Source organism: Acinonyx jubatus, chromosome B1 (genome assembly GCF_027475565.1).
Source record: "Acinonyx jubatus isolate Ajub_Pintada_27869175 chromosome B1, VMU_Ajub_asm_v1.0, whole genome shotgun sequence".
In the NCBI taxonomy this organism is placed as follows: Eukaryota; Metazoa; Chordata; class Mammalia; order Carnivora; family Felidae; genus Acinonyx; species Acinonyx jubatus.
In genome coordinates, this window is record NC_069382.1 from 90190085 (window position 1) to 90202495 (window position 12411).

Sequence of the window (12411 nt, forward strand, 5' to 3'; positions counted from 1 at the left end):
TCATCTTGGGCATAAATTTAGCCATTATTGATTATATTGTCCTCTAGTTGAAGTAACTAATCCTTCAGCTGATGGCAAATGGAAGTAAAATGGTCTGATTATTTCACTTTGAATTTTAAAAGGCACACAGTCAAGTTTAAACTTAGCCAGCTAAAAATAAAATAATGGAAAAAGGTGTTGTCAGCTAGCTGAATAAAAATAGAAATGTTTTCATTACTTCAAAAATAATGAAAATATATTTTAGTAAAGAAGAAATCAACACTCCATTTCCCAGCATTATTTTGGAAACAGATCATAGGATGATAATGTAAGAAGACCAGATGGGAAACACAAGAAACAAGAATTAGACTTTCAAAATACTTCAGTATAAGGTACATGGGAACCTGGAAAATAACTCCATGCTTTATAAGTAATTTATTATTAATTACACAAAAATTTACCAAGGACACTTTATATTAAGACTCACATGGAAAAAATTAAATAAAGCATATATATATATATATATATATATATACACACACACACACATATATATGTATATATATGTATATATATATGAATATATGTATATATGTATCTGTGTATATATGTGTATGTTTATACAGTGTGTATATATGTGTGTGTATACATGTGTGTGTATTATATACATATAATACACACACGTGTATTATATGTGTGTATTATATGTATATAATATGTGTATTATATGTGTGTATATACATGTATATAAAATACACACACACACTTTAAGCATATTTTGGTCTTAATTAAATGAAACATAAAATGAAAACCATTCAATGGTTTTGCGGAATTTATTAAAATATCAAAAAAAATCCTTTACGAATGTTGTAACACATAGTATGGTACTGAATGTAATCAACTGTAGCATATTATAAACTTTTCCACAACTAGTTCTCTACTTTGACTCTAAGAAAAATTACTGCTAATATTTTCCTCATTGGAATTTGTGCTTTATATTTGAAAAGAATTCAAAAGAACAGTTACAAAGAAAAAAATATACTACTTGATGTAAGGTGTAACACTAGTTGCAATTTAGCATATTGCTTTTGAAAATAATAGGGTCAATCACTTCTTTTCAGTTTGTATGATAAAAATTGCACACCACCCAAATTAGGGCTAATGCATCACATATTCAGTGTAGCATTTGTTTCAATAGGCCATTTACTCAAATTTCAGTGGCCACTTTTAAAAATCAGAGTCTGTAATTTCTTAATCAAATACTATTGAATAAAGTTATTTGTGAATTTTTCACAGCTGTGAAATATCAAATATGACCAGAACTCCACAGTTAAAAATAAACAAAATTTATGAAATTATTTTGAAACTTAAGAACTGACATGCTGTATATATATTTTTATATGACTTATTTTTCCAAATCAAAGCAAACTGAGACAACATACATAAAGAGGAATTATGGAATTGAAGCGATTGACAATTAAAATTAGGTTTCTGTGGTTTCAAATGGCATGATTAATTCTAGAGAAATCTATGCTGAAAATAAAGAAGACCAGTCACGAGATGACTTTGACCTATTAACATAAGTTCCTGTGAATTCAGGTTAAGTTATTTATAAATAAGAAAATCACAGAGCTCTTTCATATATTTATATAAAGCGTTACCCTTAATTCACTCATAGGAAAGAAAAAAAGAAACTTACTATTACCCTAGAACTGTGAAAGGTACTTAGAATAAAGAATTGTATAAAAAGTGGTTTCCTCATCTTAAAGTAACTGAGGATCCTGTGCAGCAGGCAGGTATTACAAGGTAGCCTTTGTACCTCTGAATCTGTCACTACCACACCCTGTCCTTCTCACTTCTATCCAGCCACTGATAGCCTGCCTTTATTTTTCAGATGCACAAAAGACTTTCCATCTCAGGTGCTTGTGCTGAAGTTTCTATCTGCCTGGGGTGCCCGATGTGACCAGCTATTTCCCAAACTAAGGTCTTAGGAATTCACTAATAGTTGCCAACTCTGTATGCTTATCTCCTGTCTTTTTGCCTAAAATTTTACATGGAGGAAAAGATGATGCTTATTCCAAGCCAAGTATAATAAAAACTGTATGCTTTCTTAATTTCCTGTCTATTAGGGCATATATATTCCCCAGTTGTAATACAATGTAGGCAAAAATCTGTTGGACACTACACTGGGAAATCTGTTGTTTCTCTAAAAACATACAACAAATGTAACTACTCCTTCTTTCTTTCTGCTTTGAAAAGAGATGGGATAGATGGAAATGAAGAAGCTATTGGGTAACCATGAGGCAGCAAGCAGGAGGGAGAAAGCAACAAGCTAACAATAAGTATGTCGCTGGTTGCATAACTGAACACTTAAACCACTGTAGCAAAGGACTACTTCTAGATTTCTCAATGGGAAAAAAAAACTACCTATTTTTTTAATAAATTTGTTTTATTTTTTAAAGTGTATTTATTTATTTTGAGAGAGAGAGAGAGAGAGAGAAAGAGAGAGCCAGCCCAGGCAGGAGAGGGAGAGAGAGAGAGAGAGAGAGAGAGAATCCTAAGCAGGCTCCACACTATGTTTAACTGACTGAGCCACCCAGGTGCCCTTACAAATTTTTTTTAATTTTTTTTTTTTTGAGAGAGAGAGCAGGGGAGGCGCAGAGAGAGAGGAGGAGAGAGAATCCCAAGCAGGCTCTACACTGACAGCACTGAGCCTGATGTGGGGCTCTACCTCACAAACCATGAGATCATGACCTGAGCCAAAATCAAGAGTGGGACACTTAACTGCCTCAGCCACCCAGGCACCGCAAAACTATCTATTTATTTTTATGCTACTATAGTTAAATGCCATTACTGACTGGTACAAAGCCCCAGTTCAAGTTCTCTGTTCAAACCATAGAGGATGTTCTCTAAAATTCCTTCCCCAACTAGTTATGTTTAAGTACCTGAACTTTTTTATTTACTTCCAAGCGTGTATAATAACATGTGATTTTCTCGTTTATTTTATGTGTTCACTTGTTTGTTGTCTCTCTCCAACTCTGGATGGAATGGAATCTCTACGAAGGCAGGGACTTTGTCTTTTTGTGTACCTTTGTATTGTCAGCACTTGAACCTATTGGAGAGACAACACGGGGCAGGTGAAAACTGCCCGAATCTAGGAGACAGAGGAGAAATTGTGCATGTGCATGGAAAGGAGAAATATTCTAGGCAAGACAAACTAATTTGGGAAAAGACAAGGAAACTTGAAGTGGCAAGCAGTTCTTCCTGGGTGGAAGAGTGTGATTGAAAATAGTACAAGATGAGGTTGTAAAAGATGTCACGTGGGCAGGAGATTATCCCTCACCTGCTCTAACATGGGGACTCTCTGATGGAATTGAGTCAACAAGGAATGCGATAGTTATGCCTTTCCAACAGGTGAGTTTGATGCCTTGTGTCTTAGGGAAGAAATGAAGTTGCTACCAGTAAAAAAAAAAAAAAAAAGAAAAAAATTCTGCCACAGTGAGTTATGCAAAGAAGCTTCAATCAGGTTGAATATACTGGGATGGAAGAGGACAGGCGTATTAAGGAGACTTGGAGCTAGAACCTATGTTTTGGTGATGAATTATAAGAAAAAGTTAGTTTCGTATCGGTATTTCAGAAGAAGGAACACATTAGGTATAACAATAAAATTGGTTTTATTCATCTTGATTTTGAAGTGCCTGTAGAACAGTAAGGTGCCAGGATGTAATGATAATCAATAGGCGGTAATTAACCTGGATTGGAACTAAGATAAACCATCACGTCTGAAGATGCATACAGGTATGAGTTTAAAAATGTGGACGTGGAGAGATACCTTTCAGGCAGAGCATGTAGAAAGAGACGATGGAAAGGCCAGAGGAGAACTTTGGAGAAAACCAATATTGGATGGAAAGGAGGAAGAAAAATGAGAAAAGTTGTAGTTAAAAAAAAAAAAAAAAACCTAAGAAAATCAGAAAAGAGTAATTCTTCAGAATGCAATTAAAAGGACAGGTCGGCATCTGGTGAGAAAATATTTGAATCTCTCCTCTTGGAGCACTAGAAAACTCTCTGTTACATTTAAAGTTTTTTCTGCCGATATGAGTATACGTGCACAACTCTCTGCTCTTGTCAAAAGAGGAACAGAAAAAGAGGAAGGATCTCCATTAGTTGGACATCTCCTGACTGTGGTAAATGTGATAGGAGAACCAAATTCAATTTAATTTAGGAAATTGTAAAATGTGCTGCTGCTGGCACACACATGTTCTGCAGCATAGTATGCCTACGGGGTACAAATCAACAACACGACTAAAGATGACTACCTCGTGCACAATAAATAGAATACATCTTGTCAGTGGATATAATTCCATCAGGAGCAAACCATCTATCCTTAACTTACCAGTTCCAGTTATTTTTAAAATCCGAAATGACAACTGGTAATAAATGTTACTGAGTCGGGAACAGTAGCACTCACTATTCTCTCAATGAGAGAAAAGACTCCTCTATTTAATGAGGGATATTTCTGACTTACACTTACATGGTAACAGCTGAATGTGTGCCTCCATGTTACACGGCAACTCATGCACAAACGCTGATTTAGTTTTGTCATCTTTTTTTTTTTTTTGTCCTTAAATTCTCTTAGCTACTAACTGTTTCTGCATTTATTCCCACAACAGAATTCTCCAACAGTTCTGAAAAGGGGTTTCTTGTTTTTGTATGTCTCTGGAATAACTGTGTTCTTTGGTATGTTTGAATTTTTGCCGAAATTAAAGTGCATTGAGAAAACTGCACGTCATGGGGTCGCTCACAAACAAAGTGCCCCTGAATGATCAGCACCTAAAGCAAGACCTGGAATTGTACCAGATCCTAATCCTTCCTTATGCCTGTTCAGATATTACTGAACAAACTATAACCATTAACCCTGAATTCTAACATCATATATCATTTGATCTTTTCTTGCACCCTATCTACACAGAATTTTACAACGTGTACTCTTTTGTGTCATATTTTATTAGCATAACATTATGTTTGTGACATTTATCACATTATTATATGTAATTATAGATTATTCATTCTCATTGCTATATAATATTTCATTGTATACCTATAACTAAAATTTATTTAGCCATCTATTTTTGTTAGCCATTTGAATAGTTTTAGTTTGCTTTCTGTTTTCTTTTATGAGAGTTACCTGTTTGTTTCTTTTTTTTCCCCCAGGTTTTGTTTTTTGTGTTAATTGTATATTTGTATGTCTGAGTATATGTTTACTACAGATAGAGCGGGATCTTAAAATATGTTTATGTTCTTTAGCAAATATTGCCCATATTTCCATACTGTATGAGAGTCCCCATTGCCCTGACTCTTGCCCCCAAATTTGTATTATCTGTTTTTCATTTTAGCCATTGCAGTGAATGTGTAATGTATCCCATTGTGGTCTTGATTTGCATTTGTCTGATGACCAACACAGTTAGCACCATTTGTATGTTCACTGCATTTTGGTTATTTGGATTTTTTCTTTTGTTAAATACCTGTTGAAATCTTTTACCCATATTTCCACTGGATTTATGTGTTTTCACTATAACTTTGTAAGAGTTCTTAACTTATTTAAAAGTCTTTATTTGAATACATGTACTGTAAAATCTTCTCCGTTGTATGGGTTGTTTTTTCACTCTGTGTCGAGTGTCAATTGAAGGTAGACGTTCTTATTTTTAATGCAGTCCAAATTATTTTCACTTCTCATTAGGTCTGTTTAAAAAATCCTATCTACTTCAAAGTCACAAAGATACTGCATGATATTTTCTTCTACAATATGACATCAATCTACAATTGATTTTTATGTATGATGCAAAGGAAGGGTATGTAGGCATGTGTGTGGTATATATGTGTATGTATATATATATATGTGTGTGTGTGTGTGTGTGTGTGTGTGTGTATTAGTTGTGCAACATAAATGGGTGAAATTCTAAAGCTGTGGATTATACAATTCTTTACTCTTAAATGTTAACCTTAACCCTCTGAAACTTTCTTACAATTTTAACAAGGAAAAAAAAAATGTTGCAGTGAAAGCAGAGCTTGCTATCCTAAAACCTACTACAGAGAGTTAATTACAATAGGACACAGAAAATCACAAACTAAATCTGTATCTTCATCAGAAAGATCCAGGAAAGGTATACTCACAGAGAAGAGTGGGCCCTGGATGAAAGGAGACAGAAAGACTGGAAGGCAGAGTAGAGAGCTATATAATAGAGATATATTTACATATATTTCACAGGAAATCCAGCATACTATATAATGTAAACATTTTAATATGTTTCCCCTACAAAAATCTTTGGTAATTTTCTAATAATATTCACTAAATGAAGAATATTAATTTTATCAATCTGCATTTGGCAGCTCTATTTCTTTCTTAAATCTTCGTACATATTCAGGTTGGCCTTGTATTATATATTCCATCATGTTTCATATTTGTTAGCCAAGAACATGTAGCCTAATGCAATGTATGATAATAAAAAAAAGAGATGAAATGACAAATATAATACCAGATTTGCATAAAAGATTTCAGTAGTCTTCCTTATTAAACACATAATTTGGTCTACAATTCATTAGATGGCCCAGGATATTTTTATAGCAAGTAATGAAATATCAAAGTTGTATTGTTGAAATTCTGTGAGTCAAATGACATTGATGGCTTAAGTTATCTGTAATATACAAATACATAAAAGTCAAATAGATTCTCAAAAAAAAAAAATCTGCCTCTGAACAACCTGAGTTAACTATTAAAGGAATCAATGAATTTATCATTATCAGAGGTTTCTTTTGGCATTTTAAGTCCGTAGATCAATTACCATTGATATTTAACTCGCTTTGATGGGAAAATAAAGTCAGCATTTGTAGCGCATATAATTTAATAAAAATTTCATTGGGGTACTCGTGTTTTGCTTCATTTCAGATTTGATTTCAGACTTGAAGAATGGTTTGTCTACTATGGAGCTCACAGCAAACCTCAAACCAGAGAATATGCTCAAAAAACATATTCCATAGTTATTAGGAAATAATGCTACTGAGCACACTATCCTTGACTATACAGAAGATAGATTCTTCCTAGTGGCTGTATGCTTACATGTATATTGTAAACAAAATGATATGTTCATTCGTTTATATAGTTTAGAGAACTTTTTGCTCATTAAAGCTTCCTACTCCAAAGCAGTGGTGGTTTCTTGATAACGGCATTTTCCTGACTATGGCAGTGACAGAATTGATACACCTGCTGATCACGGACAAGACGGTGTTTCTCTTACAAACTTGCTCTTGCAATGTCACATTAAAAGGGGTTCCTAAATTCTCACCCAAAGATCTCTTTTCCTTAACTCTACTTAGGATTATGTGAGACACTTAACAATCTGTAATAAATTCCCTCCTGCTTAAAATAGCTAGAGAGGATTTCTTTCTTTCTAATGTACTTTGACCAATAGTATGTGGTACAAAAATTAAGTGTGATGTAAATTGGTTAACACAGTGACTGGGATATAGTTAATGTACAACAAATGTCAGTATCATGATTATTGAGGAGTCCTTAAATATGTATGAGTTATAAGGTATAGCTAACTAGTTGTAGATTAAACAAGCTTTTGAGCAAAGTTTAAAGGCAAAGAAAATTCCTGGGAATTTTAAGATACCTTTGGCTATCTTTTACAATCTTTCTTATTGTCAATTGCAATTTACTTTACAATAACCTGGGGATGTTTACCTTATTCTTATCTTCATAGATGAAAATTTTGATGCCATTCTGCCTCAGTTACAGTTCAGAGACTCTGTAAACCTCATTTGTGATTGCCTTTAAACAGAGTCTGGAACGTAAGATATACTTGAAGACCAAATGAAGGAATACAACTCCTCTTTGGATGTCCTCTAAGCTTATCTAAGTATTTATTTCTAGGAAAAAAGGATATTATTCTGCTCCATCTGAAATGAAGAGAAGGTGAAACCTTCAGACCAGATGAAGACAATTTGGACAAGCTTAGCCAGTTTGCATCATAGTATTTTTCATGATCATGGAATACTCGTGCAAGCAAAGGAACATTTGGATATGATGTTCTGAACCGCCAAAACTGCCTCACCCATCAATGAATCCCACGATCTTAGCCCAGGGCTGGTAGGGCGGCTCACTTGAAAATTATCCTTGTCACCATTAACACCATAGCAACCAAAAAAAATCTACCAATTACTGCCACTTTATAGTTTGTCCATGTAACAGCGTTTGGGGAAAGATATTACAAACTCAAATTTACCCAAGTAGGCTCTGAGAATCATTGAAATTACCCACTATTACACCAATAGAAAGTGGCAGAACCAAACATTGAACAGAGATTTTTCTAAAAGATCTCAGTGAGTGAATGAAAGAAACATCCTTCAGTATGAAATATCGTTCTCCCTCCCCCCATGGCAATTCGGAGATGTTGCTACTACTTGCCTTCCCCAACTATCATTTTTATCAACTGAACACAATGCGGATTTACTGACCCCTCTACTTCTACAGCTAAAGATATTGTGTCTCTTCAAGCTTCTCCTCTGCCTTAAAGAAAAAAAAAAAAAAACAGACCTACAGGAATTCCTTCTTGAAGCCATTTTTTTCTCTATGATTAAATGAAATAATTGTATTTATTAAAAAAATGACATTGTATTAAATAAATAAATGTCAAAAAATAAGATAAAACTGGGGCACTTGGGTGGCTCAGTCAGTTGGACGGCTGACTACAGCTCAGGTCATGATCTCGTGGTCTGTGAGTTCGAGCCCTGCATTGGGCTCTGGGCTGATGGCTCAGAGCCTGGAGCCTGCTTCCGATTCTGTGTCTCCCTCTCTCTCTGCCCCTTCCCTGCTTGCTCTCTCTATGTCTCTCTAAAATAATAATAATAATAATAATAATAATAATAATAAACAATAAACAATTTAAAAAAAGATAAAACTAAAATGATAAAACAGATTCCATAAGAAAAAATGGCAAATATTTCATATATTTTGTTTTTGTAAACACTAAAATAAAACAAAAAAATAAAAATGGATAATGGACATTCTTTGAAAACTATTATATGTACAGTTGACAATTGACTTTTAAATAACGTGGGGGTAGAGGGACCGAACTCTTACACAATTGAAAATCCACATGCAACTTTTGACTCCCTAAAAACTTAACTACTAATAGCCTACTGTTGGCCAGAAACCTTACTGATAACACAAAAAGTTGATTAACACGTATTTTGTATGTTTTATGTTTTATATACTGCATTCGTATAATGAAGTAAGCTGGAGACCAAGAAATGTTAAGAAAATCATAAAGAATAAAAAACACATTTACAGTACTATACTGTGTTTATTTTTAAAAATCCATGTATAAGTGGACCTGCTGTTCAAACCCAAGTTGTTCAGGGTCAACTGTAAATATAATTGTGTCTGTAAAATTAAAGGAAACAGTTATTCAAAGAACTCATATCATTTCGCTAAAGGCAATTAAGTCACACCATGGAGATACAGTTTCAAAGAGTTGGAAACCTATCCAGATATCCCTTCTGTTGCCAAAATAAACTTTCTCTGCTTTTATAACATTCTATGAAAAAAGTCACGTTACTTCTCAGATTAATGCAGATCATCACCTGAATTGAACTGCTTCATTCATAAAGGCTTTTAACTCAGAATAAATATTTAAAGTATACTAAATATTGGACAAGTGCTAAACTCCTAGGATGATAAAAATTAATTCTTTATAGTTCCTGATATTGATATCATTACCGCTAAGCCAAACGCTGGAAATAGAAAAATCTTTCCCAAATAGTTTTGATGAACATGGTTAAGAAAACTCAAAATGCCTTTTATTTCAATGTTCTAAAAAGTCTAGGCTGTACTTGAATGACAATGTACAGATAAGATGGTAACTTATATATACAGCAAAAATAATAATAACTATTCATAAACAATTTAAAATCTATGGCTGTTATATTAAACTGGTCACTTTTTCAACATATTGCTTTAATGTATAAACATTACATTAACAAAATTGGAGCACTTGGGTGGCTCAGTCGGGTGAGCACCTGATCTGATTTCGGCTTAGATCATGATCCAAGGATCGTAGGATTGAGTCCCACGTTGGGCTCCACGCTCAGCATGAAGCCTGCTTAAGGTTCTCTCTCTTTCTCTCTCTCTCTCTCTCTCTCTCTCTCCCTCTGCCCCTTTCCCCCACTTGTGCTCTCTCTCTCTCAAATAATTTAATTAATTAATTAATTAATTAAAGTGGTCTTTACCATAATACAAGATTTATAAAAAGCATACATACAGCTTATTACTAATAAGTGATAAAAGAGATAAACTAGTCACACATAGTATACTTTCCTTTGTTTTCTGTAATCTCTAAAACTAATCTCTATAAATAAATCATCCCCAATAAACTCTACATAGACTTACTCCATAATTTCTCACTTCATAACATATCTTTTTTTTTAAATGTTTATTTATTTTGAGAGAGAGACAGAGAGCGGGCAGGGGAGGGACAGAGAAAGAGGGAGAAACAGAATCTGAAGCAGGCTCCAGGCTATGAGCTGTCAGCACAGAGCCCAACATGGGGCCCAAACCCACGAACTGTGAGATCATGACCTGAGCCAAAATTGGATGCTTAACCAACTGAGCCACCCAGGCGCCCCACTTCATAACATATCTTACTTAGACAATGCTTGTAAATTGTCTTCCTCATTCTTAAGCATTTTGCATGTGACTCTCAGATATATCTAGATTATAAACAACATAATGGCAGAAGTCATTCTTTATTTTCAAGTTACTTCTGGGAGAAGTGGAACAGAATCAAGTAAAAGAAGGGTAGACATTTATCTAGAGCAAAGATGTCACAGAATAATCAGCATTTGAATGATTAAGGAGTGAAGAATGAATTGGGGTTCCTTAGAAAAAGTGACTGAGACTGTTCCACACAAAATGAATATCAAATGCCCAGGGCAAAGAGATTGAGGGAGGTTTGTTCAACTAAGAAATACAACTCAGGGTTCCTAGACTGAAAAATGTGACGCAAACTTAGGGAAAAGAAAGGTTGACTCACTGGTCAGAATATGCACTGAAGTTGTTTATGTTTTATCCAGTAAGTCAATGGTGTTAAAATATTTTAGAGGTAAAAATATTTTGAAATATTCTTTGGTATCTTAAACATAAAATAGACAAAAGGGAACTGCCAATAGTTTCTGGATAACTTGCTGTAGCTTTTTTTTTAATGTTTATTTATTTTTGAGAGAGACAGAGACAGAATGTTTGTGGGTTAGGGGCAGAGAGAGAAGGAGACACAGAAGCAGAAGCAGGCTCCAGGTATACCTCAGAGATACTGTGGGTTCAGTTCCAGACCATAGCAATAAAACCAATACTGAAATAAATCAGGTCGAGTGAATTTTTTTGTTTTCCCAGTCTATATAAAAAGTTATGTTTGCACTGTATTATAATCGATTAAGTGTATGATAGCATTATGTCTAAACAGGTACCTACCTTAATTTAAGAAAACTTTATCACTAAAAAATTACTCTCATCTGGGCTTTCAGCAAGCCACAATCTTTCTGTTGGTGGAGGGTCTTGCTTCGATGTTGATGGCTGCTGACGGAACAGGATGGTGCTTGCTGAAAGGTTGGCAATTCTGAAAATGTGGCAATTTCTGAAAATAAGACAACAGTGAGGTTTGCTGCATCTACTGATTCTTCCTTTCATGAATGATTTCTATTTGATAGCATTTTACCTGCAGAAACTTCTTCAAAATTGCAGTCAGTCCTCTCAAAGCTTGCTGTTGCTTTATCAGTGAAGTTTATACAGTATTCTAAATCCTTTGCTGTCGTTTCAACAACGTTCACATCATCTTCACCACTAGTGGTTTCCGTCAAGGAACCACTTTCTGATTCTAGTGCTTCTGCTATTTCCACGACACCTGCTCTTACTTTTCCCACCGAAGTCTCGAACTCCTCAACGTCATCCATGAGGGCTAGAATCCACTTCTTTCAAACTGTTGATATTGATATTTTGACCTCTTCCCATGAATCATTAGTGTTCCTTGTGGCATCTAGAATCCCTGTTCGAAGACTTTTTTGATTTACTTCATCCAGATCCATCAAAGGAATTGCAATCTCTGGCAGTTATGTCCTAATGAAATATATTTTTTAAATCATAAGACTTGAGAGTAGAAATTACTCCTTCGTCCATGAGCTATAGAATAGACGTTGTGTTGCATGAATCTTGTTATATACCTCTCCATCAGAGCTCTTGGATAATCAGACCCATTGTCAATGAGCAGTCATATTTTGAAAGGAATCTTTTTTTTTTTTTTTTCTGAGCAGTAGATTTCAACAGGGACTGAAAATATTCCATAAACCATCTTATAAAAAGATGTGCTGTCATCCAGGCTTTGT